The following is a 24,626-nucleotide window of genomic DNA, read 5'->3' as shown; positions in this document are numbered from 1 at the left end:
GATTTTTAGATGTCGCCTTAGAGGCTGAGATTTCTTTCTTGCTGTGCTTACCATTTTAATATTTTCCAGTACCGGTGAACTTCTCGATGGCTCAATTGAGATCTCATCCCCTGTGAGTCTTAAGCACCTAGGTCAGTGAGAGATCACATCTCAGGGGCCACAGTGGGTAGGAGATGAAGCCGGGACTGAAGTCTCGGTGGCTCTGTCCTCGCCACTCTTCAGTCTATCTTGAAGAATGTTCACAGGAGCATCTCTATGAGGCACGGCATCATTCCAAATGGAATGTTTGATTCGGCCGTGAAGGGGATAGAGATGAACAATGGACATTCTAATAGGCTGGCTGTTGGAAGCACACCTTCATGGCTTGGCCCACTTCCTCTCTGGATTACTTCATGAGTTCCTGAAGAGGCTCTGTCCCCCTCCTCCTTGCCTACCTCTCACTGGTGTGGACCCTTGCTCAGAGTGCCACTTAATCTTCTTGCTGGTGGCACTTGATATTTCCAAGTAAGTGCTGTGACTGAAATACAACCCTTTGAATATATGTGCTTTGGATCAAGTCCTGCCTCTCATTTACTCTGAACTTCTGTAAGATTGTTTGTGTTCTCTCATCTATAATATCGGAGCAGTTTTAGCCACCTGAAAGGATGTGGTAACGTGGATAATATCTGAGTCACACGTGTACATGGAACACATGTGTTCAGTGCCAGTTGTACATATTAATAGTAAGATTTGAAATATCTAATTTTGAAATTATGTAAGATGTAACAAACATGCTATTGACCCAATATTAGTTTTGAATGGTTTTGTGACAGACATGATTTGAAGTGAGAAATCAGCAGAATGGAATATGGCTGACTAAATACCTAAGAGAAAAAAAAATCCCTGAGAAATACTAATTTTAAAATTTAGTGGGATATGCCAATGGCTCATGCCTGCGGTCTTTCTCAGCAGCTGAGATCTGCGCACTGTGGTTTGAAGCCAGCTTGGCCAAGAAAGTTCATGAGAGTCTTATTTCTAATTAAGCACTGCAAAGGCAGAAGCAGAGCTGTGGTGCATGCAGTAGATGCTAGCTTTGAGTGACAAAGGTGCTGAAGGACAGAACCCAGGCCCCAAGAGTTCAAGCCCCAGGACTGGCACAAAAAAATATCATGATATGATTTGCTTAGAAAGTGCTATGGGTTCCAATTTTAGAAAGCAAATCCAAAATGAAATCTTGAATGTTTTCTTTTCTCTGCTTCATATTTCACCCAGCACTGTAATTGTTGAGACAAAAACCAGATCTGAAATCTCAGAGAGACTGAAGGGTTTTATAGTTGGACCTACCAACTATTTTGATTTTGTAATGTTGATTCTTATCTGTGCATCCCTGAATAATCCCTTAGTCCAACAGGACTGTGATTTTTCCAGTGGGGGAAAATGGGGAAATCATACATATTTACTAAAATAATGCACAATATGCATAAAAACCTAATGCTTACTACTTATGAATAATTTTGTCAAAGGTTGACTTTGGTGATCACTTCGTGTCGTTATTGTAGTGACATCTAAAATGGTATTAAAGACAAACATGTCTACTTGTGTTTCTCTCCCAATACCGAAGCTAGGACTCCAGGCCTGGGATTCAGACCCCAGGAGTTCCACATATGAGGTTAAGCAACTTGGACCTTGTAGTCAAAATAGAGAGATAAAAGGGAGGGCAGAGAAAAATAATTGATTACATGGCAGTCACAAAAAGATGGAATTTCAGAATACCTTCATTTGTTTTGGGTACAGACCTGAGTTTTAGCTTTTAGACAGAGTACCAGAACTGGGGAGCAGGAGGAGAGAGGTTTGCATAATTATTAAACAGTCATAGTCAAAGAACAGCCTGGTTTGTCATTATTTCAGTCCTTGTTTTTGGTGGTGCTCCAGAGAAGCTTAGATGCTGGTGAAAGTTCCTTGTGAGTGGTCTGTCCTGAGGGTCACTATTGTTTCTTTGGGGTGGTTTTGGTTCCTCATTATTGATCAGGATCAGTGCTATCCAAGGTGATTACAAAGTGACTGCAGAGGACAGCTTAGAAAAAGACACATACAAAATACAGGCTGGCATTCTGAACTTCTCTTCTGGTTTTAGTTAATTTTGGCCCACTTCTTACAATATGAATGAAACTTCTGAGAACAAGACTTACGCTCTTCTTCCCAGCTCACTGCCTTCCATGCATAAGCCAGTGTCTGACATACACTGGCGCTTTGGAATTAATTTCTGAATGAGTTAGTGAACTAGACAGATTTAGCTTACTAGGGCAGAGAAAGGGGGAAAGGTAGACTGAAACCATGGTGAAGCAAGATAATTGATAGGCATGCACCTGGTTATATTTTCTTCCAACTACATATGAATACATGGAATATAAAGTAAGTGCCGGGATGAGACACATTTCTGAGAGTCATTTTTTCTTAGAAGATGGCTGCATTACTATCACATTTTGCAAAAGTCTGGGGAGGTTAGGACATTTAATGAAGATCGCACATATAGTAAGTGGCTTCCCAGTTTGGCCTAAACCCCTGGGTCCGAACCATTCTGCCACTTGGCTACATTAATCTCTTAGTTGCTTACCCTACATCATTCTTTTTACTTGTGTACTCCAGAAGTACAAAGACAAGGTCATCAACAGTAGATGCCTGGTAGACTAAGAGCTGAGTTGCATGTTGCAGCCTGGAAGAGCATTATAAACAGGGGGAAAGTATGGATCTGGTTGGTCCAGGAGAAGAAGCGGGAGGCTGAGCAGCAGAAGAGGGGGAGTACACACAGGTCACCTCGGAGCTGATGCGGAATACCATGTCACAGAACCTGGACTTCAGTTTCCAGGCAGTGGTGCCTGGAGCCAGTAGGGGGTTTTGATAATCAAGTTCCCCAAGGGGAGTCATATATTTGGAGGGGACAGAGGGCCAGCAGGATGGCAGCCAAGTTAGGACCTCATTGTCTTGCATTCTGGGACTCTGGAAACAGCCTGGAACCCAGGAACTTCACCAGCTCTCTGCTGTGGCGTTTCTGGGTTCCGGGCTGTCTTTCCCTCCCTGCGTCTCACGTTCCAAACTCTAAACTGAGAGAGCTGGCCTGGAAATTTCCCTCCTGGGCAAAGATTGGATGATTGAATCCTTTGTCACTGTCAGTGCAGATGGCTAAGCTCGGATCTGGGAGAGCAGTGGGGAAGTTAGGGTCAGTTGAACATGGCGGCCTGGCACTTGCTGCTTATTAGACATCTGTGTGGGACAGATAAACCGCCATCGCCTTCGTCCAAAGCACAGCAATTCGAAGGTACAAGAAGAAGGTCTATTTTCTGGAGGTGGATTTTGTCTCTGTTCTTTCTTTGAAAGATTGTTTTTATTCATGGATGTTTTTACTTTGTTGTTGGGGTGATATACAGAGGGGTTACAGTTACACTTGTAAGGTAGTGGCTACAGGACTTCTTGAACATTGTTACTTACCCCTTCCATGCTTTTCTCCCCACACCCCCTCCCACTCATCTTGTTTCTTCAAGTATTGTGCACAGGCATTTTAATTTACCATATCAGTTTACAATACATCTCAATCAATGCCCCCCTCCCCACTGTCAGCATCTTTCTCAACTTAGGCTATGTTAGTCACACATGGGGGAGTCGTTTGTTTGCCTCATTTCCATGTATAAATACAAAGTGCCTTCATCAAACTTAACCTCTCTGTTTCTCCCCCAACTCCTCCTCTTAAAACAATGCCAGTAGGTTTCATTGTTCCAGTTTCCTACACATGTGGTAAGTATTTTGAACATATGAGTGTATTCAACCTTCTAAACAAAGAAAAACAAAACAAAGCAAAAGAGCAGAAAACGAATCCAGAATCTGTCCACAAGAGGTCAAGAACAAGAGTGTGTGCTTAGCCTTCCTGACCTTTGTCTGGTCTCCCCTTGCATTATTTGAGTTTTGCATATTGTTATCCTTGGATTTTCTCCTTTGGCTCCTTGGGGCCTTTCTATTCCTTTGAGAGGAAACCTTTGGTCCTGTCCCTACCCTCTGAACTTGACCAGGGATGAGAACACAGGTGATCTCTGCAGAAATTCTTGCAAGCCATTTCTTGTTGTTGTTGTTCCAGAATGAAGTCACTAGGTGACTTAAGGTGTGGATAGAGACTCAGCAGTAACCACATCAGAGGCAATGCCCCCCTCCCCTCTTCACCTGCCTTAATCCAGGCAGACTTTAACTTGTTTCTAGATGGGATAAAACTGAAGTGTTGTTGATCACTTGAAAACAATCTCCGAGACTTCCTAAAACTATCTCCTATCATTTGTGCCCCAACTGCTTTTGAAACTACAGGTTGTTTGTTATTAACTTATTCACTTTCTAGTTCTGTTCAAAAGTTGGCATTTTTCTTCTGAAGCTTAAAATCAAAGGCTACCTGTGTTTAGTGTTCTAAAGGGCCGTCTCTCCTGGTCTTGGGAAAGGCAGGGTCCACTGCCACCACTGTGCTGTGGCATGAGAATGAACCTCAGCACTGGAAGGAAGCATTCTCTCTCCTCTGAGAGAAGTTATCACCGGCCTTCATGCGTGGGCACGCAGGTCCATTAGCTTCAATTGTGCAGTGAGAAAGAGTGTGCCAGTCACTTCTCCCAGGAAAGGTCATGAAATATCCTCTTCATTCATTCCTTAAATGGAAACCAAAGGAATTGTCTCACATAATAATGGGACTCCCTGTGTGTGGGTGTGCTTACTAAATGATTGTGGATAGTCTTCATTCTTTTATAGCCATTGATAAGTGGCTTTTCTAAAAACTCTGGAAAATATTATGTTTGTGCACCTGTTTTTGAAAGTAAAGTCATTGTTCTAGGGGTGTTGGCAGGTATTGGACTGGGTAAAGTAATGAGGGGATGACAGAACACTTGTCACCTACTCTCTTGTGTGATGACCTTTCACAGGTTCTAGAAAGCTCCATAGTTCTGGAGTGACCTGCATGGTGACACCAACTGGGGCCATCATGGCTCAGTGGAGCATGAATGACTATGTGTTTTCATGTTCATCATTTCTTCCAGAAGAAGCAAGTGGCTCCAGATTTATGTTAAAATTGTGAGCACTGTAGTCAAGAGAAAAATTATTATTTTCCATTTCATCTTTTATTGGGTTTACCCATTCACTTAGGAAGAGTAATCGAGGACTGAGGTGCAGGCTGGTCTCTATCCTGGCTGAGATGAGTATTTTTAAGAGAAATCAATAATTTACTGTCGACATATGCTCTGGATACTTCTGAGATTTCGGAGAAGAGAGCTAGATCCAAGGAAGGAAGGTTTATAGGACAGCTCCCCTGATTACTGAACAGGTGGACCCGCGTGGCATATCATTAACTAGACATAAGAATTTACTAGCAGGTAGGATGGAAACTGATGGGACAAGAGGGGACTGAGCGAGAAAGTGCTAGGACAACCTTAAGGTGAGGAATGAAAACGTGTGCAATTATAAAACTTTCAAACTAAAAGAAGCACAGAGGTGAGCCAGCCAGAGGGAGCAGAGGCTTGATATTTCATGTCTTTGATAAGTTAAAAAGTATCCTAGTATGCAGATTTCCCAAAGCTGTATGTACACACACACACACACACACACACACGCACGCACACACACGCACGCACACACACACACACACACACACACACACGCACACACACGCACGCGCACACACACACACACACACACACGCACACACAAATATTGGAGGCTAGGGAGCAGGAGAAAAAGCAGAGAAGTGCCGCAGGGGAGGAAATGAGCAAGGCAGGAGTTCGCCAAGCAGCCTAGCACCACAGCAGGAGAGACATGTCAGCATCTTCTTCCCTGTGGCAGGGAAAACGATCCACCGTTTCTTTTCTCTGGTTTGTTGAAGATCAACTTCACAGGAGACATTTCCTTGAAAAAATGGACCTGCAAGCTGGGGTGTGAGGAGGGTGTAAAGTAAAACTGAGGCAGGGTAGGATCAGAGTCCATCTTCAGACAGTGATTGAAGCCAAAGGGGAACCAGGTGCTTTAAAGAAAATTAGAATCAGAGGTCGATGAGTCTCAGACATCTGAAGTCCTGCCCAGAAAACATTTGATACACTACATGCACATATCTCTGCCAGGTAGAAATGTACCCCAAGGATAGCACCTCCCAACAAACCTCTCACATGCCCTCTGACATGCCCCAGAGTGCAAGCAGGCAGGAACCAGAAAGAAGCCTTGTTATTGTGGAAGAGGATTCTACAAAGCCATAGATACTGGGTTGGGGTCATTTGGGTATCTTAGAACAAGCCTACCATGCATATTGTGTTTAATAATACTGAAAGTCCCTGGGCACACTCTATGTACACCACTGAGGAAATCAGCAGAGTCTTTACAACCTGTTGTCCGGGAGCTTCAGCAACTTAGCTGCACGCAGACAGGAAAATGCTTGCTGTTTCCTCTACCATCTCCTCCTCACAGGGAGAGCTCCATGTGCCATCCATTCCAATCAGGCTCGTGTTCACTGGTTCTGCAGAATCTTTCCACATCCATCACCACAACAAAATGCTCCCAGTGCCCTCATCAACTGTGAAGGGCCATCGTGCAGACAAGTTCAGAATGTGAGGTCCCAGTGTGAACGTTTGGGGTTGAGTCTCACTCTAAAACCTTTAGCAACTCTGCCTTCCATTTCCTCCTCTTCACTGGAGACATCCATTCCCAGCTTCAGAGCATTATACAGAAAACACCCAGCGAAGAACAAAGAATTCCTGTCCCAGGCATTCTTCCACCTTGATACTGTTGTTGGAGAAAGCTCCCTGGCCTCTCCACATTCAATAGCAGTGCTAGTCACCAACTAGGAAAACCAAAAATGTCTTCAAAGGCAGCCAGCTCCCCATTTGGGAACCTCTACCTTGTAGCAGTGGGAGATTCAGGAACTCCACTGAATTTAGCATTGGATGGGTTCTGAGGTATCGAGGAGGAGAGTGGGCAGAGGGAGATGTGAAGGAAGGTGTGGATCTGCCAAGTTTTCAGTCACTCGGCCTGGAGTGCATGGTTGAGTTCCTGCCTAGCTCTCTTTTGGCACTTTATAGACACCACAGACTTTTCACACCATTTGCTCATCCTTAGAGCAGGTATGTCAATTTCTACTTTCTGCATTCATTTACCTGGTCTCAATCAGATTGCCTTTTGGAGACAGACTCCTGTTATACAAAGAGCTCCATGTTTCTTGGCAGTCAGCATGAGATAATCCACCCGAATGTATTCTTCCCTCCTAACAACTCAAATGCCATCTGTGACCTTGGGCTTGCTGTTTCAGGTGGGTGGGCTGGACACTTGGTTCTGCCAAGTGGAGCATGTTCATATGGTGAAGCCGATTTGTCTGCATACGAATGGTCAGATGGAAAAAGGAAGTGAAAAGGGCTTTCTTCTGAAGGAGGAGTGTGTGGAGACGCTATCTCTTGGGTTGCCATTAAGTTTTGTTGTGCAATAAATCCAATGAAGTGTTTTCTTGTCTTAGTTTGTGGGTCTATAGCAGGATTATAGGCTGAGTGACTAAAGCAATAAACATTTATTTATCAGAGTTGTGGAGGCTCAGCGGGGTAAACTGAGCTGTGGACAGATCTGATATTTGGTAAAGACCCACTTAGTTTGCAGACAACACTCTTCCTGCTGATTCTTCCTGTGGCAACATCATCTACCTCTCATTTCTTCTTGGTGTGTGTGTGTGTATTTGTGTGTGCATGTGTGTGGGGGGGATATGTGTGTGTGTGTGTGTGTGTGTGCACCTGTCTGCACCTGCTAGTACTGGGTCTTGCACTGGGTGCCTGGATGCTGCCCCTTAGAGTTTTTGTTCAAGGCAGGTGCTCAGTCATTTGAACCCCACTTCCACTTCTGAATGTTGACTGATGGGTTGGAGCTATGAGTCTTGGGGACTGTTCTGCCTCGGCGTTGCATGAAGATCCTCACATCTCAGGAGCGTTGCCGCTCGTGCTCAGTTCCTTCATATTAAGGCTCTAATTCAATTTATGAAGGCCTTATTCTCATCATCTCAGCACTTCCCAGAGCCTGCACCTTCACATACCCTCCTGCCAGAGTTTAGGGCTTTCCCTATTTCTCCCCTCTAGTCTAATTTGTACTTTTCACTTCTGCCTTGGGTGCAGCAGCTGAGTGGCTGTGAATATGAGCTCTGGGGGAAGACCAGCGCTGTCTTTTCTTTCTGTGGGTCCTTGGATGAGTGACTGACTCTCCTTCTGCCTTTGGTAGGGGCACCTGCTTCCGTGGGTGAGGGTGGGTTGGTGAGGAACTGCAGAGCAGGATGGCCTGTGATGAGCACCTCTGAATGCTGCCTATCAGTACTAATTGAAGATGCTCTCCTCTCCCCCATATAAATCCCTCACCAGTAAGTACCCCAGTATTTTGAGACCTAATACAAGACCCAAAGCGCTCTCTGAAAATACAAGAATAAAGCGATGTTCCTGGCAGGTCTAGGTCTATAGGTGTCTAAGGCCCTCGTGACTGAACAGTTGACCCTTAGCTGCTCCTTCTCTTTTTCTCTGCACAAGTGCCTTATTGCCTGGGAAAGCACTCGCCTCAGTTTCTCTCTGTGTCTGTTGCTATATCTTTCTCTCTGTCTCTCTCTGTCCTCCCCACCTTCCCCCCATACACACAGGAAAGACACACGGTAGGTAGTGGAAGACTCTAGATGCTAGCTGGCCCTGGAACTGCAAGTCTCTGATGAACAGAGGCCCTGGTAAAGCAGGCCTGATTTCCCAGAATGCTGACTGGTCCTGTGGAGATCCATGTAAGCTCACCGCTTCTCAGAAACGATAGGATGTGCTTGCTATCATGGCTCTAAAACACATTATCTGTCAGTCCCATTCCTCACCTAGCTCTGGGGGAAGGACACTGCCTTCGTTACCTCTGTAGAAAAATATCGCATTAAACAGAAGGACTCTTGCTTTGATTTCCCAGGTCGTGTGACGGTGCAGTCCATGTCGAAGGACTTTCCTTTGTTTTGGTTGTTGACGTCTAGGCGAATCTGTAGATTGGGACATGCCTCTGGGAGTGATGTTTGGCCCTGGCCTGGACCCTAAGCAGATCGTCTCCTCTCAAGCTGGTGGGTGTCATTCACACAGAAGGATGAGCAGAGAGCACTGAGCCTCCCACACTCTTGCTCGGGGCATGCAGAGTTATGGTATTTAGTCTTAAGTTGGAGGAGTGGAGAACTGAGGAGGCAGCCGGAGCTGTGGTGTTCAGCCTTGCGGGACTGCCAGGCAGAGGAGGCATGGACTGCCAGGCAGAGGAGGCCTGGACTGCCGGGCAGAGGAGGCCTGGACTGTCCAGGCAGAGGAGGCCTGGACTGCCGGGCAGAGGAGGCCTGGACTGCCGGGCAGAGGAGGCCTGGACTGTCTAGGCAGAGGAGGCCTGGACTGCCGGGCAGAGGAGGCCTGGACTGCCGGGCAGAGGAGGCCTGGACTGCCGGGCAGAGGAGGCCTGGACTGTCCAGGCAGAGGAGGCCTGGACTGCCGGGCAGAGGAGGCCTGGACTGCCGGGCAGAGGAGGCCTGGACTGCCGGGCAGAGGAGGGCCTGCTCAAGGAGAGTTCCATGGATGGAAAAGGTGCCGAGCAGCTGCTGGTGGATCACGCCCGTGATCCCAGCCACTTGGGGCTGAGATCTGAGGATTGTGGGTTGGAACCAGCCTTGTGGGGAAATCCATGCAACTCATCACTAATGAACGACTTAGAAAAAGCTGGGAACGGTACTGTGGCTCAAACGGTAGTGCTCTAGTAACAGCACCCTGGTTCCTGAGTTCAAGGCCCAGTCCTGACCTCCCCCCCAAAATTCTCTTCCGTCCTAGTGCCCTAGATCTGTTTTGGAGTATGAGGAGTTGTGCAGGGAATTGTTCCAATGGCTCTGGGAAGTATTATGATCGGGAGGCATCTATCATCTCTGCTCATGGTGTCCTCAGTCTATTTGATCATGGAAGTCAAATGACATTTTACAAAAACAGCAACAACAACACGCTTTCTTTCTTTCTTTCTTTCTTTTTTTTGCCAGTCCTGGGCTTGAGCTCAGGGCCTGAGCACTGTCCTTGGACTTTCTCAAGGCTAGAGCTCTACCACTTGAGCCTCAGCACCACTTCTGGCTTTTTTCTATGTATGTGGCACCACGGAATCGAACCCGGGTCTTCGTGCATGCTAGGCAAGCACTTTACCACTAGGCCAAACTCCTGGCCCCAACAACAACACTCTTTAACCTCACACTTTTTTAATTAAGTGTTTAACTAGAGAGTCCCAAAGGGAAGTATTATGAACCCCCAAATTTAATAAATTCTCCAGTTAGGTCACTGGTGGTGGGAGGAAGAGGAACTCCTTCTGTAAAGTCTAGGATAACCTTGAACTCGCTCGTATAGCTTAGGCTGGCCTGAGATCGATGGTCCTTCTGCCTCAGACTCTCAAGTGCTTGTTATGTATGAGGTTTTGGGGGTTTTTGCCTTTTCTCTTTTGGTACTAGGGATCGAACCCAAGACACTGCACTTGCTAGGCAAGCGTTTTGCCACTGAGCTACATCCTAGCCCTGTAGGAGGTTTTCTTTCACATGTCTTGAATTGGTTGATAGTAGCTTTGTACAAGGTCTGCAAGTTCTAGGAAATAAAGCATAAATAGCCAATCCTATTCAGACACAATGCTTCTCATGCATTGAAGTTGTTTGGAACACAGAGCTACATAGTATATTACAGTATGGGATTGGAGTTATTGAACATTAGGGGAACAGGTCTCTTCCTAAGAAAGGACAAGGAGCCCGTGGGTAGTCAGAGGAGAAAGGGCCCGTGGGTAGTCAGAGGAGAAGCTCCCTGTCTTGGCTTTAGTGTGTGTGAATGGGAGGGGGGGTGTCCCTGGGAGGGGGGGTGTCCCTCAGCTGCCATGAAGCAGCTCCTCTACACTTGGTGCTGTGGGAGTGTAGGAGTCTGACCTACTTTCCCTGACTCATCTCTCCTCCTCCTCCTCCTCCTCCTCCTCCTCCTCCTCCTCCTCCTCCTCCTCCTCCTCCTCCTCCTCCCATTCTTCCCTTCCTCCCACTTCCTTCTTAATTATGGTGGCAGAGAGGTAGGTCTGGGATACAATGGGAGGCACTGGGGCATCAACCCAGGCCAGGTTGGCAGCCTGGCACAAGACTCCGGCCCCAAGGCTGTGCTTGGGCATTGCATCCTTCCCCGTCGGTCCAGGATGGATGCCCACCAGCAGGCCCTTCGAGCAGGGCTGGGCACTATTGCTATTCACGTTACATATGCCCTTTGTACATACTCGTTTTCCCCTATTTCATCCTATTTTGTTTTTTTTTTGTGGCTGAATATTCCAGCTGGATAAATAGTGATCAACAGAAGTTTATGACCTGGAGCTTGGGGATCTAATTCACACACAGCATCTATGCTGGCACTTGCTGGCATGGCAGAGGGCATCATAGGCTGATGTAAAGCAAACATGGAAACTCGAGTCTCCTCTTCTTCTGGACCCTCCAGTCTTGTCATTAGGGTTCACCTTCCTGAAATCATCTAGTCTTAATTGTCCCTTAGAGTCCTCACTTCCAAATACTATCATGGATTTGGGGAATTGTTTCTAATACGTAGACTGTGGAGGGGACCCATTCCAGACATTCAGGACCTTCTGAGCTGAGGTATCTAAGGGGTGGCTGGGCTCTGGCATGAGGTCAGCCTTCTTACAGTCTAAAAATGAATGCTAGCTAAGTGTTCACTTGCTTCCAGAAAATCCAAAGCCTGGGGTCTGGAGACATCTGGCACAGTGAACTAGTTCATTCCAAATACACATTTACCCATCTGGTATTTGCTGGGTCTTTGCACAGTGGTGAAGACTCTGTAGAATGGGTTGAATGAAAGCAGATGAGTGAAGATTTTTCTTTGCACAGGGTAGCCACTCTTGGATGCATGGGGGCAGGGGAGAAATGAGGGGGAAAAGGAAACGTTTGTGCACATCCTAAAACCAGATGATGGAGGTAGATGGCGACTTTTTTTTTTCCACCTCTGGTTTTGAGGACCTATAACTTTCAGGACCAGTTGAACTCAAGGATCACTTCTGTCCTTGTGGATTGTCGTTGCATTCCTGTGCCGTGTGCTCCCGTGCTGGGTTTGGATGGGTCTGATATAAACATGTATGGAGTGGATTTTGGCATAATTATAATTGCTCACTTAGGAAATGGCACTAGTTGGTAGCAAAGAGAGATTTATGTGGCCACCAAACTAATGTTTGTGACGGGAGACCCAGCATGCTTTATAGAGTTCTAGGCACAGGTGACACGGAAGGGAAATCATTCTACTCAAATGGTTGCAGCATCAGTTATCTTTTGTCCCCTAAAAGGAGCTTTATCCATGAAAAGTGCACACAAGGGTCTCGCCATGTTATCTACAGGGTGGTAGAGCTTCCAGTCACATCCTCTGGGCTCCGAAAGCTCCTTCAGTATACCCTAAGGGGGCCTCCTCTGCACTAGAGCGTAGGGAGAAATGTGGAAAGCATTTGCTCTTCAAAGGCCTTTCAGACAGAAATGGAAGCTCAACCCCAATTTTCCACAAAACCCTGTTCTGCTTCCATTAGACTTCTGCTTGCTTCAAAAAAGGATATCTACAAGAAGGTGTGTCTTAGAGGGCTGTAGTTGGTTGGCAGATTACATAAAGCATTATTATAAAGGATATATAAAAAGGATTATTATGTAAAGCATATATTTAAAACACTATTCAAATCCAGATGCTTCGCACAGTGAAGGGGGATGGAATTAACAATTCAGCTGGACGCTGAGCCTTGCCTGAGACTACCCAGTCAAATAAGGACAATTGCATTGATTTAGACAATGTTAGTCCGTATTGGGTTTTACAAAATTCTTCTTCTTCTTTCTGTTCCTGTTATTATATCATCAGTGACATGTTTGGAGCTAAATATGCATACATAAGGTATCGTGATAGAGTCACCTCTCCTCTAGAATTTGGGAGGTCTAGATTCAAGGACAGAGGACATAGATGCCTTTCTCAGAGTCAGTCTTTGAGCAAGAATCTGTCAAGGTACCAGAGTCTACATTAGGGGAAAAAGAGATGGGAAAGGGGTGCAGCTAGGGTAGAGGACTAGGTAACTGTTAAAGACAAGGTATTTTACTACCTTTTAATCTGATCATTCATGTTTCAATGACTGCTATACAGATCTTTCTGTTACAGGCTTCAGACTATTCCTTAGACATGCTACCTTAAAAGCAATGAAAGGAACCCTCCCTTTGAGAATGTATTGCATCCATTCTCTACTCCCTGTATCAGCTCCTCATGAGTTTCTGTCTTCATTTTCCTCCTATCAAAACTTTGCACCACTCCCTGAGGTTGTTGAGCCAGCCCCCGCCCTCCTGGGTCTCTGGATGTGGCTGATCCATGTTGAAGCCTGTAACTCCCTCTTCCATGCCCTGTACAGCTGTCTCTGGTTTCCTGAGGCCTTTGCTGCTGGAGAAGGGAGGTAATACACTTTTGATTTGTGAATTAAGCACTTGCATCCTTTTGGCTATAGATATACGCTTATAACCTTGGAAATCCAGCGGTTCCTCCTTCCTCCCTGGCCACCAGGGCTGTGATGGGGAAGGGGCGGCAGCAGCTTCTTCTTTAGGCTAAAAAATCCTGTGGGTTTTTAAGGGCTTGTCTCCACTGGAAAGCATGGCAGGCACACTGCTCTGACTTTAAATGCCTGGAACTCTGCCACTAGAAAGGAGTCTTAATCAGTGCCCTCTGAGCCAGGATGTGGAACCCAGGGAAGGCACACTACACTTCAAGTCAGAGCCAAGATGCGAGATGAAATGGTAGTAGCTATTTATTTTTGAAATTAATCACCATTTAAGCATCTTTACTGAGCTACAAATATGTGTATAATAAAAGCATGTACAATACAAGGGATTGTACTTAACTTTTTTTTAAAGAACCCATGTAAACTTTTTATTTTTGGCTAATGAAAGAACCAATGCTGTGTTTCAAAGAAGTTAAAAAAAACAGAATGGATGAGTGGACGGATAGATGGACAGATTGATGGATGGATAGACTGGTGGATGGATAGATAGATGATAGGTTATTAATAAATAGATGATACTTAGATAGGTATACGATAGACAGATATAACCACCCAGTAATGTAGAAGAATGTTTTTCTTGTACATTTCTTTGGGCTTCTTCCATAGGAAGAAAGGAAATTCAGAGATTGTATATATATATATATATATATACATATATATATTTAGATTGAGATGAAATTCCCATAGCAAAACCAATCATTTTAACGTGTACAATTTATTGACATTTAACACATTCACAATGTTTTGGAATCATCTACTCTGTCTGGTTCCCAGACGTTTTATTTTATCACTGTAAATGGAAACTCATCACCACACTGTGGTCACTTCTTTTCCTCCCCCTCCATAATGCCAAGAAACCACACATCGCTGCATAGATGAGTTGGTCTGTGCTGGGCTTTTTGTACATTAGGAATCATCCAGTACTTGGCCTTATGCGTCTGGCTTTCTTCTTTCAGTTAGGGAGATGTTCTCAAGGTTTCCCTGGGTTGTGGGGTGATTTTGCACCCGAGCCATCTGGCTTCAGACTTCTGTGAGACGTTTCATGTCCAGAGCCAGTCTCACAGATGCATCTCCTGAAGCAGCTCCATCCAGTTCTTGGGCAGCTCAAGAATGGAGCCAGGATGTGCTCCACAAAGGCATATTCCAACCTGAGCACACTCACCCACAGCCTCTGGTGTATTTGTTGAGGAAATCTCTTTTAGCACATTTTTAGTTTGCTTGTTAGAAATCTGTAGTTAGGGAACTGCAGGAACCACACATGTTCCAGGGATCAGTACTGAGAGGGATGTGTGTGTTTTGAAGCAGAAAAAGGCGTTCTCTGGACTGGGTCCCGGGTGAAGCTGGCCAGATACCCTCTGGGTCTGTGGGATGCAGGCTCCCCCCTGAATTGGAAGCGCTGTGGAGAGAGTGGTCAGGGTCCCCATCACTCTGAGTGAGGTTTTCTGCATGAAGCAGCTGGATCAATATTTTACTACGTGGCATGGGCCAGCTTCTTTTTCTGTCAGGAGCTTCCATAGCCCCACTCCATTTTCCATTGTTGTTATGCACAAAGTCACTATGTGATTTAAGAAAATATAGGAATGTACCTTTAGACTAAAATTTACCGGGTATCTACTAAGAATATAAGAGGGCCATGTCACGTGGTGGGCGAAGTGGACATACTGTGCTCGTTGCATTCCTGGCCTCTTCATTCCCATCCTTTCCTGTGTCATGAAGATGCAGTGTCCTCTTTGCTCCTCTCCTTTCCCATGTCATGAGCATATAGGTTAATAGGTCAGGCAAAGCCGGGTAGCCAAGAGTAGACCTAGTATGCTGTCTAACATAGTCTTTACCATGTGGCTGTGGAGTGGCTGTCCATCTCCTCTCCTCCTTTACACTCATCTATACACTGTAAATGATGCCTGCCATAGGCTAATTCATGTACTTTACTCTATAGCCACATAGCCAAGAGTGTGCCCCGGGTTTATGGTTCAGTGGGAAGACAATCATTATTAAAGCATCCCTGTGAACCAAGGCTACAGGACCCTGGAGGGATGGTGCTAGCTAGATGTCCAACTCTAAATGCCAGCCCCCGCTGTTGCCAAGCAACAGAGCTGCGCCATCCTGGCACCAGTGGGTAAACTGAGGCCATTTGGAGTAAAGCACCTGGCATGCATGGCATGCATTCGCTCCAGGGACACTCCAAGCAGAACACAACCGTGATGTCTTGACTCCCATTTGTTGGATATCATCAATTTGGTTGAGCACAAGCTGTAATCCCTTAACTGAGCTAGATATTTTGCGTAGCATTCTAATCATTGCAGACACATCAAGACAATAACTGTCAGTCGCAAAGCTAAATCATCTGCCTGTTAATATACCATTGTGAAGGGTTGAAAATCAAAGATTTCTGTGGGGTAGAGACTTTTTCTCCTTTCTGCTCCCAGCTTAGATAGAGACCATTTTCTCTAATCTGTGAATGCTCAGGGCCAAACATATTACTTGGACAATAAAAAAAATATGCTCAATAAATGTTTGCTATCTGAGACACCTGCGCCCAGGGAGGGCCCAGCTGGGACACAGGAAGTTCAGAGTCATCATGTCATCCATCACAGCAAAGAGTAAAAATCCGGAAATCTCCTAGGACTAAAGTTCCCAGAGGGACTGCCACTGGAGCCTCACAGCTTCCTTCATGGTCAGTGGTTGACCGTGGGTGCGAGTGACGTGTGTCTGATTGTTAATTTTATCCGGTCTCCTAGAGTACCTTTTCTTCTCAGAGATGTTCTGTTGACTCAGAAATGCAAACATCTGCAATGCAAACTAGGAGAAGACCTTCCAGCTATGCCCTGCAGGTGCATCTATGGGCTCAGCTCCTTCTATTTTGGGACTGGCAGATCACTTGGGAATTCCTCAGAGGATCCAGAGACTGTGTAGGGGGCTAGAGAACAGGGTTGTGAAGGCAGATTTATTGTCTAACGGGAAGCATTAACTATAATTCATGTAACTGACGTCTCATTAGATAAATAGCACTTGGGATTCCTGGCGTGCTTCTCTTATGGGCAAAGGCTGCGGGTATGATGGTGAAGAATTAACTCACAATACTGGCAGTGTTCCACTGAGTCAGAAAGGAGGTGACCTGCAAAGGTCCGTGTGGACAAGGGATTTCAAATGGAGAGAAATGGAAGTCAAGAGATGGAACACAGATGACCTAAGAGTGCCCATGAAAGACGGCTGTGTGTAGACCCTCTCTTCGCCCTTGAATATTTTAGGAGCTGCCCAATGGGCTTGCTTTTTTTCTATGTGTATGGCTGGTGGTCTGAGTTTCATGTGTCTGCTTTTGCAGTTGGGCCTGAGCACCAACTGTCTACACAATCAGCAGCCCTAGGCTCTGGCACTTGACAGTCAGTGTGATCCTGTGTCTTCATCAGTAAACTGGGGAAGGAAACCCTTAGACCTCTGGGTTGAGGAAGAACCTGAGGGAAGGAACTGGTTCACCGGAGTGCTTCAATGGATAGATCACCTGCCTCCACAAAGCAAGGCAAACCCACAGGCAGGAGAACCAGAGGAGAGAAGGCAGTAGAGTGTGGGGGGGGGGGCTGAAAGAGGAGAGGGCTGCAGAATCTACCATTACTCCAGGCTGTGTCACAGTCCCAGCTCCAGCCCTGGGCTCTGATGATTGCTATATTCCTGAGCCTTCTGTGAGTCTCGTTCCTTCCCTTGACAAGTAGGTAACACTGATGTCCTCCCCCCTTTAACAGGAGCATGGTGGATGCCGACTACTTCCAGAGTTCATGGAAGACTAGGCGAGCTGATGCATGATAAAGCTTACAGCTCAGGTCTTGACATTTGATTGAATAAAGACTTGAGACATGGCCACGTGAGTGCATGCAGACTCATTGTTGTCCTGCTCACAGCTCAGGTTCCGATGGTTGTGGGGGTGGCATTCCATAGACAGGTATATTTGCATGGAAGGTTTTTGGGGAATTACCAATCCACTCTGACTCGTCCAAAATAGGAGATGTCAACCATGCAATGATTCATCTGTTGTCTTCAGGAGTTAGCCCCCCTGGTCCTGCTTTGCCTAAGACAGGAATGAATCCCTGGGCTCAGGACTGGGTCTTCTTGGAGCTCTCACACCATCCTCTGAACTTCTGACCTTCAGTATCCCAACCACACATACATGCCACATGATTGGCTCTGGTCTAGGCTGACTTCCCACTTCACACATGGATGGGTGGCCTGAGGACCAGAGTATGAGGCTGCTCACAGAGCATCTGGGATATTCAGATGTGGGCACGAAGAAATCCTCCATCAGAACTTTGGTCCTTGTATTGCAATAGCTAACCCTCCCTCCCTCCTTCCTTCCCTCTCTCCCTTCCTTCTTCCTACATGTATCAAATGGATGTTACATATGGCTTACACTACCCTGTACCTCATGATAGCAAAATAGGAGAGACACAAAGAGATGCTGCAGAGGAACAGAGGATTGAGGAGAAAGCTGTCCATGGGGCTAGAAAGCCAGTGGCCTACCAGTTGTAGCCTGGATGTGTGGACACAGGCCACCTTCCCATCAGAACCACTATCAGAATCTCTGCACGGGCCTGCAGGGCTTTTCTGCTCACGCCTGTGGTGCCACTTGAAGCTCAGAATTGCCCCACAAGGTGCCTTGGTAGGATATATGCCTGGTTTTGTGGAGACTGCGGTCAAGGGTGGGTGTGTTAGCATCCTGTGGGGTCCATGGTTCACACTGCTCAGCATGCACAGCTCCAGACTTATTTGACCAAGAGTATGCTTGTAATTCCCCCCAGGAGTCTCGCAGAGGAAGGTACAGGGCAGAAACCATGGAAAAAGAACAGGAGCTATAGACATACATTCCCGCTTCCTCTACTTTCGCCAGGACCACGCTGAGCCCGTGAGCCCCCCACCCCTGGTCCAGTGTAATGAGAACTCAGGGGCTTAGTAGACTGTAAGGGGGAAGGAGTTGAAAGTGAGGTCAAAGACTGTACTTCTGAAATTCATTTTCACTCCAGAAAACTCCAAGAAAGCAGCTAGACCCTGTGGCTTCAAGTCAAGGATGGTAAGGGAGGTGGGTAGATTGGTGTAGAGTGACCATACAGTGCACTTTCCAGAAAGAACTCCAGTTCATGTTGGGTACATACAACAAATCTAGGACTTACTCAGCTCCTTCTCTCAATATGCACTCACTTCCTTGCACCCCTTTTATGTCTGACTTCATTTATACTTCAGTGTGAATTACTCTAATTAGCTAATGTCTTGACAGGTAACATAGCATCACTTACACTTACACTTTGGCTGCAGCCTCTCCGGAAGCAAGGAATGAATTTTTGTTTTTCAATTAATTTATGAGTCCAACCTATTTGAATCAATGTCATTGCTTCCATTGATCTCTACCATCTCTCCCACACCTGCCCTTTCCTTCAAGTTGTCTTGTTCCATTTTCACATATGTGCATTATATAGTTGAACTGCGTGTGTCATCTTCACTCAATTTGTCTGTCTCCCTTCTGGTGGGCCCTGACTCCCCGCCCCTCCTTTAAACAGCATGTTTTGCTGTCTGGGACTCTTGTTCACCTGTATGTTGGTAGTTTATAAGAGTTTCACCACTGGACTCCTTTCCCGTGTGAACTGTGACTATCTTGTGGCCCATTTTGGATTGCAGAGGCAAGGGCAATTAGCAAAGGCAGTGGTAAAGATCAAAAAAGCCATCCCTATTCAAATGATAGGATTAAATTCCAAGCCTTATTTGAATGTATGATATTCAAAGTGCAAGGTGTGTTTTATTTGATTAATGATTTAATGTCAACTCCCACTGATTTACCTAGCCTGTGCTCTCATGGGTTGGGTACCATATGACATATGACATATGACACTGCTGCCCACAGTAGAGTTTTCTTGGAGCCACGGGGCTTAGCTGAGGGCCTACGATCAGAGCCAGACTGTCCTTGGTCTACCTCAGCTACTGAGGAGATGGGACCCTTGGGGAAGTCACTTATCTCCTCATCTGTAAAGTGGGATGGTGAAGAAGATGATAATAGCACGTGCTTCTCTGGGGTGCCCAGAATTCATTGTGAAGGAAAGGGAGGTGATTACCAACTAAAATCCAGATAAAAGTACTAGGCTGTGCAGAGCCAGAGAGGTGGTGGGCATTCTGTGAGGATGACGGAATGGCTCCAGTGTGCTGGAGACCATTGGAATGACAGGCCTGCAGGTGGCAGGCAGGGAAGCTGGTCTGAAGGGAACCCATGCTGGAAGGGGGTGGGGCCAGTCCCATGCTTCAAAGGCTAGCACCTCATCTATATGGCACTCAGGAGCAACCCACTCCAGCATTTCACCAACCCAGAAGAGTCCCCTGAGGAGGGGAGAGGAGAGGATGGGCATTTTACAACCTCAGAGGAAGTGGAGGAAGGGATGACCCTGTCCCCATGGGCCCCGAGAGTGAGTGCCTGTTGGGTCTTAAGTGGCCTTCTGGTGTCATGAAACTCTTAGGTTCCATTTTTCCTTCCTTCCCAATTCAATAATGCAAACTCCAGGGAGGTCCCTCTGTACATGGTCCTCCTCCTCTCTGTCTATAAACCTTCCCTGGGTGGCGCTGATTGATTGAGTCTCGGTGTTTTATTCCAATGCTGCTGAAATGGACTTTTCTGAAAGGCAGAGGTTACGAATGACACGATTCCCCTACTCCTCTGGGTACTGCAGAGGAGATGGGGAAGAGCCCATGGTGTTTGTCTACCTTCTGGCTCTCCTCTTCCCTTACCTTTTGCTGTCTCTGCAAGCCACAGAGTATAGTACCACGGAGAGATATTTAATGAATGATGAACTCCCCATTAGCAAGTATACAGGTGTTAGACTAGCTTCTGTTTCTTTCAATTTTTATAAATAGCTATTCTGTTTCTATACTGTGTGCTTGGAATCTGGTACTAAAAAAGCTGATAGATACAATACAGCATGTCCAGTTAAATTTGGATTTCAGACAGAAATGTTCCTTATATTTTTAGTAAAAGTACGTCTCCTAGGTTGAATTGTTTGTTTTAGTCTTATTTTTTATGTCTGGCGACCTAACTGGTGAACAAGAGAAGTGTGGTTCATTCCAACAGATGTACACCTGCCCCCAAAGAGGAATTAATAAGAAGCTGTAGCCCATGCTGTAATTACAGTGCACGTAATTACAAAAGGATACGCTCATGTTGGCAGCCATTTCTTGGCTCTCAAAAGATTTAGTGTTGACTGGCTCAGGGAGGGAAATTAGAAAAGAGGGCAGGAAGATGGCCTTGCTTCTGCTTCCTTTGATGTGGTAGTGGTGTTGTATAGTCCAGTCGATATTCTTTGCAGCAATTATTCATTACATAAACAATCAAGTGTTTTCGGTAGACCCCAGCTGCGTGTACCCTCACTCAGTCACTGTCTCTGTGTCTGGGACATGACCATCTCTCAGGAGGAACGGTTTATCCACTATCAGACACTCCCCACTTCACTTTTCCTCCAGCGCCTGCTGTCTCCATCCATGGATCCAGTGTGATATCACTATTATAAATGGAAGCTTGCAATGGTTGTCTTTTTGTGTCTGATTTCTTTTACTTCCACCCTCTCTAACTCTGCTCCTTTGGTTTATTCCCATCAGCACAAGGTAATTCTTGCCTGGAAGACTGTGCCTTCAGGGCAAGACTGGGAGAAATGTTTACTATGAAAAGAAATCTTTCCATTCATTGTTAGGAGAGAATATTTCTAACCCAGAATGCAAAATACATTGTCTCTCCGAATTATGATTCAAAGAGTATCTATTCGTGTGTGTGTGTGTGTGTGTGTGTGTGTGTGTGTGTGTGTGTGTGTGTGTGTGTGTAATAGTAGCAATTATTTCTTGTGGGTTTTCTCTGCTAGACATCAAGTGATGCACTTCACATAAAAACTCTGTTTCTCACATTGACCACACTTGAAGGTTATTACTAGCCCCCCTCACAGATGAGGAAACTGGGGGCAAACACACCTTTGAGGAGCTTAGACCTATAAAAAGGGTGTGCCTGGCAGGCCTGGCCGCCGCAGGAGTCTGTGAAAATGGAGATCTGGTTTTACTTCTGCCCTCGTTCTTCCCTCTTCACAGAGGCAAACCTCTAAACCACTTCCTGGAGCCTTAAGGGAGGCTTGTGTCAGTGGGCTTTCCACCTCTGAATGCCCCGTGGCTCTGGGGAAGGAGGAGGAGCCCTGTTTTGTGTTAACCCGAGCTCTCCTCCCTGTGGCTCTCAGGAATGTCTAAAAAATAAAGCCCCAAACACTGGTTTAAGTCTCTTTAAGGCCTTCCCCATGGATCTCTGCTTTGCTTTGTGTCTCTGCTGGGAAGAGGGCAGGCCTGGTATAGAAGGGAGGGTTCCCATCAAGGCTCATGTATCTTGTATGGAAGAGCACACTGCCTCACTGTGCACTTGTGAGGCTACTGACAGATGCTTAGCGAAACAGGATCTGAACCGCCAAAGCCAGGGCAGAAGAGAGAGCACACTTCCTATCTCATCTCACCTTCTTTCCTGTCCCCATCATGTCCCTGGAAGGACAAATGGATTACTCCTCTGCAGTATAGACTCCCTAACCACCAAGTTCCCCCTCCAAGCTGGCTGCTCTGCCAGGATCTTGAAGGCATGATGGATTTGCACTCACCTTCTTCTCTCCTAAGAGGCACACAGAGGAGAAGAGGATCTCAGTGGTATAAAGCTGTTGGTCCCTAAGGCCTTAGTAGGGACTGATTCCAAGTGCCCAAGGAAAGTGTCTATTGCATGGGAAAGAAGAAGAATCCGTCATTTGTTCATTCATAAGTGAAGTCCTCTTGCATCTGTTTGATGCTTCTTTTTTTTTTCCTGATCGTTATTCTGATGCTGTCCTCTGGTGTCTTCCCTGCTAAAATCTTAGTGGTAGACCTTTTTAAGGATCTCACAGTCCATCTTGAAAGAGCGATACTGTCTCAGTTTTCAGAGAAGGAAGAACAACTGAAGAAGCACTGGGTGGGTGGGTGGATATATAGCGAATGACGATGGAGGCAGCGTTCGGAGCTCTTTGTAATTCTTGGTACCATCTCGCTAGGGCTAGGTGTGTGCTGTTGTGGCTGTGTCCATGCAGGAGGTAGGTGTGCTCATGCAGTCTCAGAGTAACACATGCTCTGGAGCTAGCTGTTCCAGACCCTCTTGTGTCAGACTGCTGTATGACAGCCCCAGAGCAACCCAGATGTTCTGTTTCCAAAATGAGGATGAGCAATCTCTATATAATATTCTCCTGAGTCGACAGTCCTGAGAGCCTGGTGAATGCCACCTACATCCACTTCCTTCCTTGTTCTTCAGCAGATTGTGGGTAATTTATCTCTTGGGTTTTTTTTGCCTCTTTTGGGTTATTTCTAATCATGGGTATGACAACTTTTGATCACTCAAATGCACAGAGAGCTAGAATTGAAACTAGGAGACAGGAATCCCAAGACACATACTCTTCTGACTAGGGGCATGCCATTTCCAGGCATCCCATTCCTTATCTGTCCAACGAGAGGTGGGAACCAACACCTTAGGGTTGGCTCAATGGGACACTCACTGTGCTTTGACTCAGGAGGTATTCGTGCCTGTGTAGTCCTGATGAGCTCAGAGGGTTAAAGGATGACAGAGCTGGTGGAGAGCCTGCTGACGTGTCTTCCTGTGATGCAGGAAGAATTGAATTGGGGGCACTGCTGTTCTACCAAAAAAAACGCTCTTGAAACATTTATAGGCATTAATGAGTGCAGAGGCTTAAAATGAGACCGTGCGATATTCATAGCCTTGTAAGGCTGCAAGGAAGCATAGAAGATGTGCACGGAAGACTCCAGCTCAGAGCAGGGATCCCCTCTTTGGCTTCTGGAGCAGGAAGCAGCTGCTGACACTCTTCTGCAGGCTGGGAATGTGTGCTTTGGAAGGCAGGTGTGACTGTCACTTCTTTTCTCTGGCTCTAATCATTGATCAGTGCTGAGAAACCTCCCATGCCTAATTAGCACAAGGCGTGATTATCGCCTCACTGTATTACATTTCTCTAAGTGGAAAGCCATGTTTGCCTGCAGGACCCAAAGAAGACTGGGATCCAAGTGTGAACCTAGCCATGGTGGCTGCGATTAGAGACCCTATGTCTCTCCCCAAGTGTGGACCCTGAGTCCTGGACCACAGACCCTGCCTAGCACGTCAGCTCTGCCAGGTTCTGCCACTGGTTCACTAAGTCCTCCAAGTCAGACTTAGTTCAATACTCAAGCTTATCTTTGCTTATTTTTTAACCTAGCATATATATACCCATATATGTGTATTATGTAGATACACATAGTATGGATACACACACTTATATATATGCATATATGTTTATATATATATATATAGTTATTTTATTGCCATTGTAAGCCACCGTTTTTTGGGAAGCTTTTATATTGTAGAGAAATAGATATTTGTGTCAATTTTCCAAAAGGTAAAATGTTGTCACCTGGACATTACTACTGTGGAACTTGGTGTGTGAAAGCTCGGAATGCTGCGGTTTGTGAACCAGCTAGGGCATGAGTCGGGCTTGGCAGACTTCAAGTCCTTGCCTCTCCAGTAATTCTCTACTGTCTATCCTAGAGGCAAACTCAGGGTGTTTTTCATGTACTCACTTACATGTCTCTCTGTGTGTAAGCATTTTAGAAGGGGAGAAGAGGGAGGCACTGGCGCCCACTCTGTTCTCATGCTCGACCTCTCGGTGCGTGGCCCGGAGTGTCAAGTACAGAGAGGAAGGCTGCATGCCCCCAGCAGACCTCCGTGCAGGGACAACACCGGCTGGCACCTTCTCACCTTGCGTACTTGGAGGCTTCTGCCCAACCCCAGCTGATGAGTCCCTTTAAGAGGTTGTGAAGCCTGAAGTGATATACTGCCTCACCTCGGGGCTTTACAACTCCCTAGGAAAGCAGGGACTTGTCACTGTGTGGGATGCTTCTATTTCCATTGTCTTCAAGTGTGAAAAAGTAAACATACATAGCACATTTTGATTTCTACCTAGTGGAGAGAAAATGCTTTAAACCTTGAGGAGCTAAAT

The 24,626-nt window shown here is 46.1% G+C and overlaps 1 protein-coding gene across 1 annotated transcript in view; it reads left to right on the top strand.

Annotated features, from left to right (window-relative positions):
* Window positions 1–351: 351 nt before the first annotated feature.
* Window positions 352–24,626, top strand: part of Fam135b (family with sequence similarity 135 member B) — a 160,329-nt gene continuing 136,054 nt past the window's right edge. Inside the window, exon 1 of the mRNA XM_090339452.1 lies at window positions 352–504. The gene's annotated coding sequence lies outside the window, so the exon portion shown is untranslated. The remainder of the gene's footprint in view (window positions 505–24,626) is intronic.

Source organism: Megascapheus bottae, chromosome 9 (genome assembly GCF_031878675.1).
Source record: "Megascapheus bottae isolate mThoBot1 chromosome 9, mThoBot2.hap1, whole genome shotgun sequence".
Taxonomy (NCBI): Eukaryota; Metazoa; Chordata; class Mammalia; order Rodentia; family Geomyidae; genus Megascapheus; species Megascapheus bottae.
The sequence above is the reverse complement of the archived record's forward strand: the minus strand, read 5'-3'. Positions and strand labels throughout refer to the sequence as shown.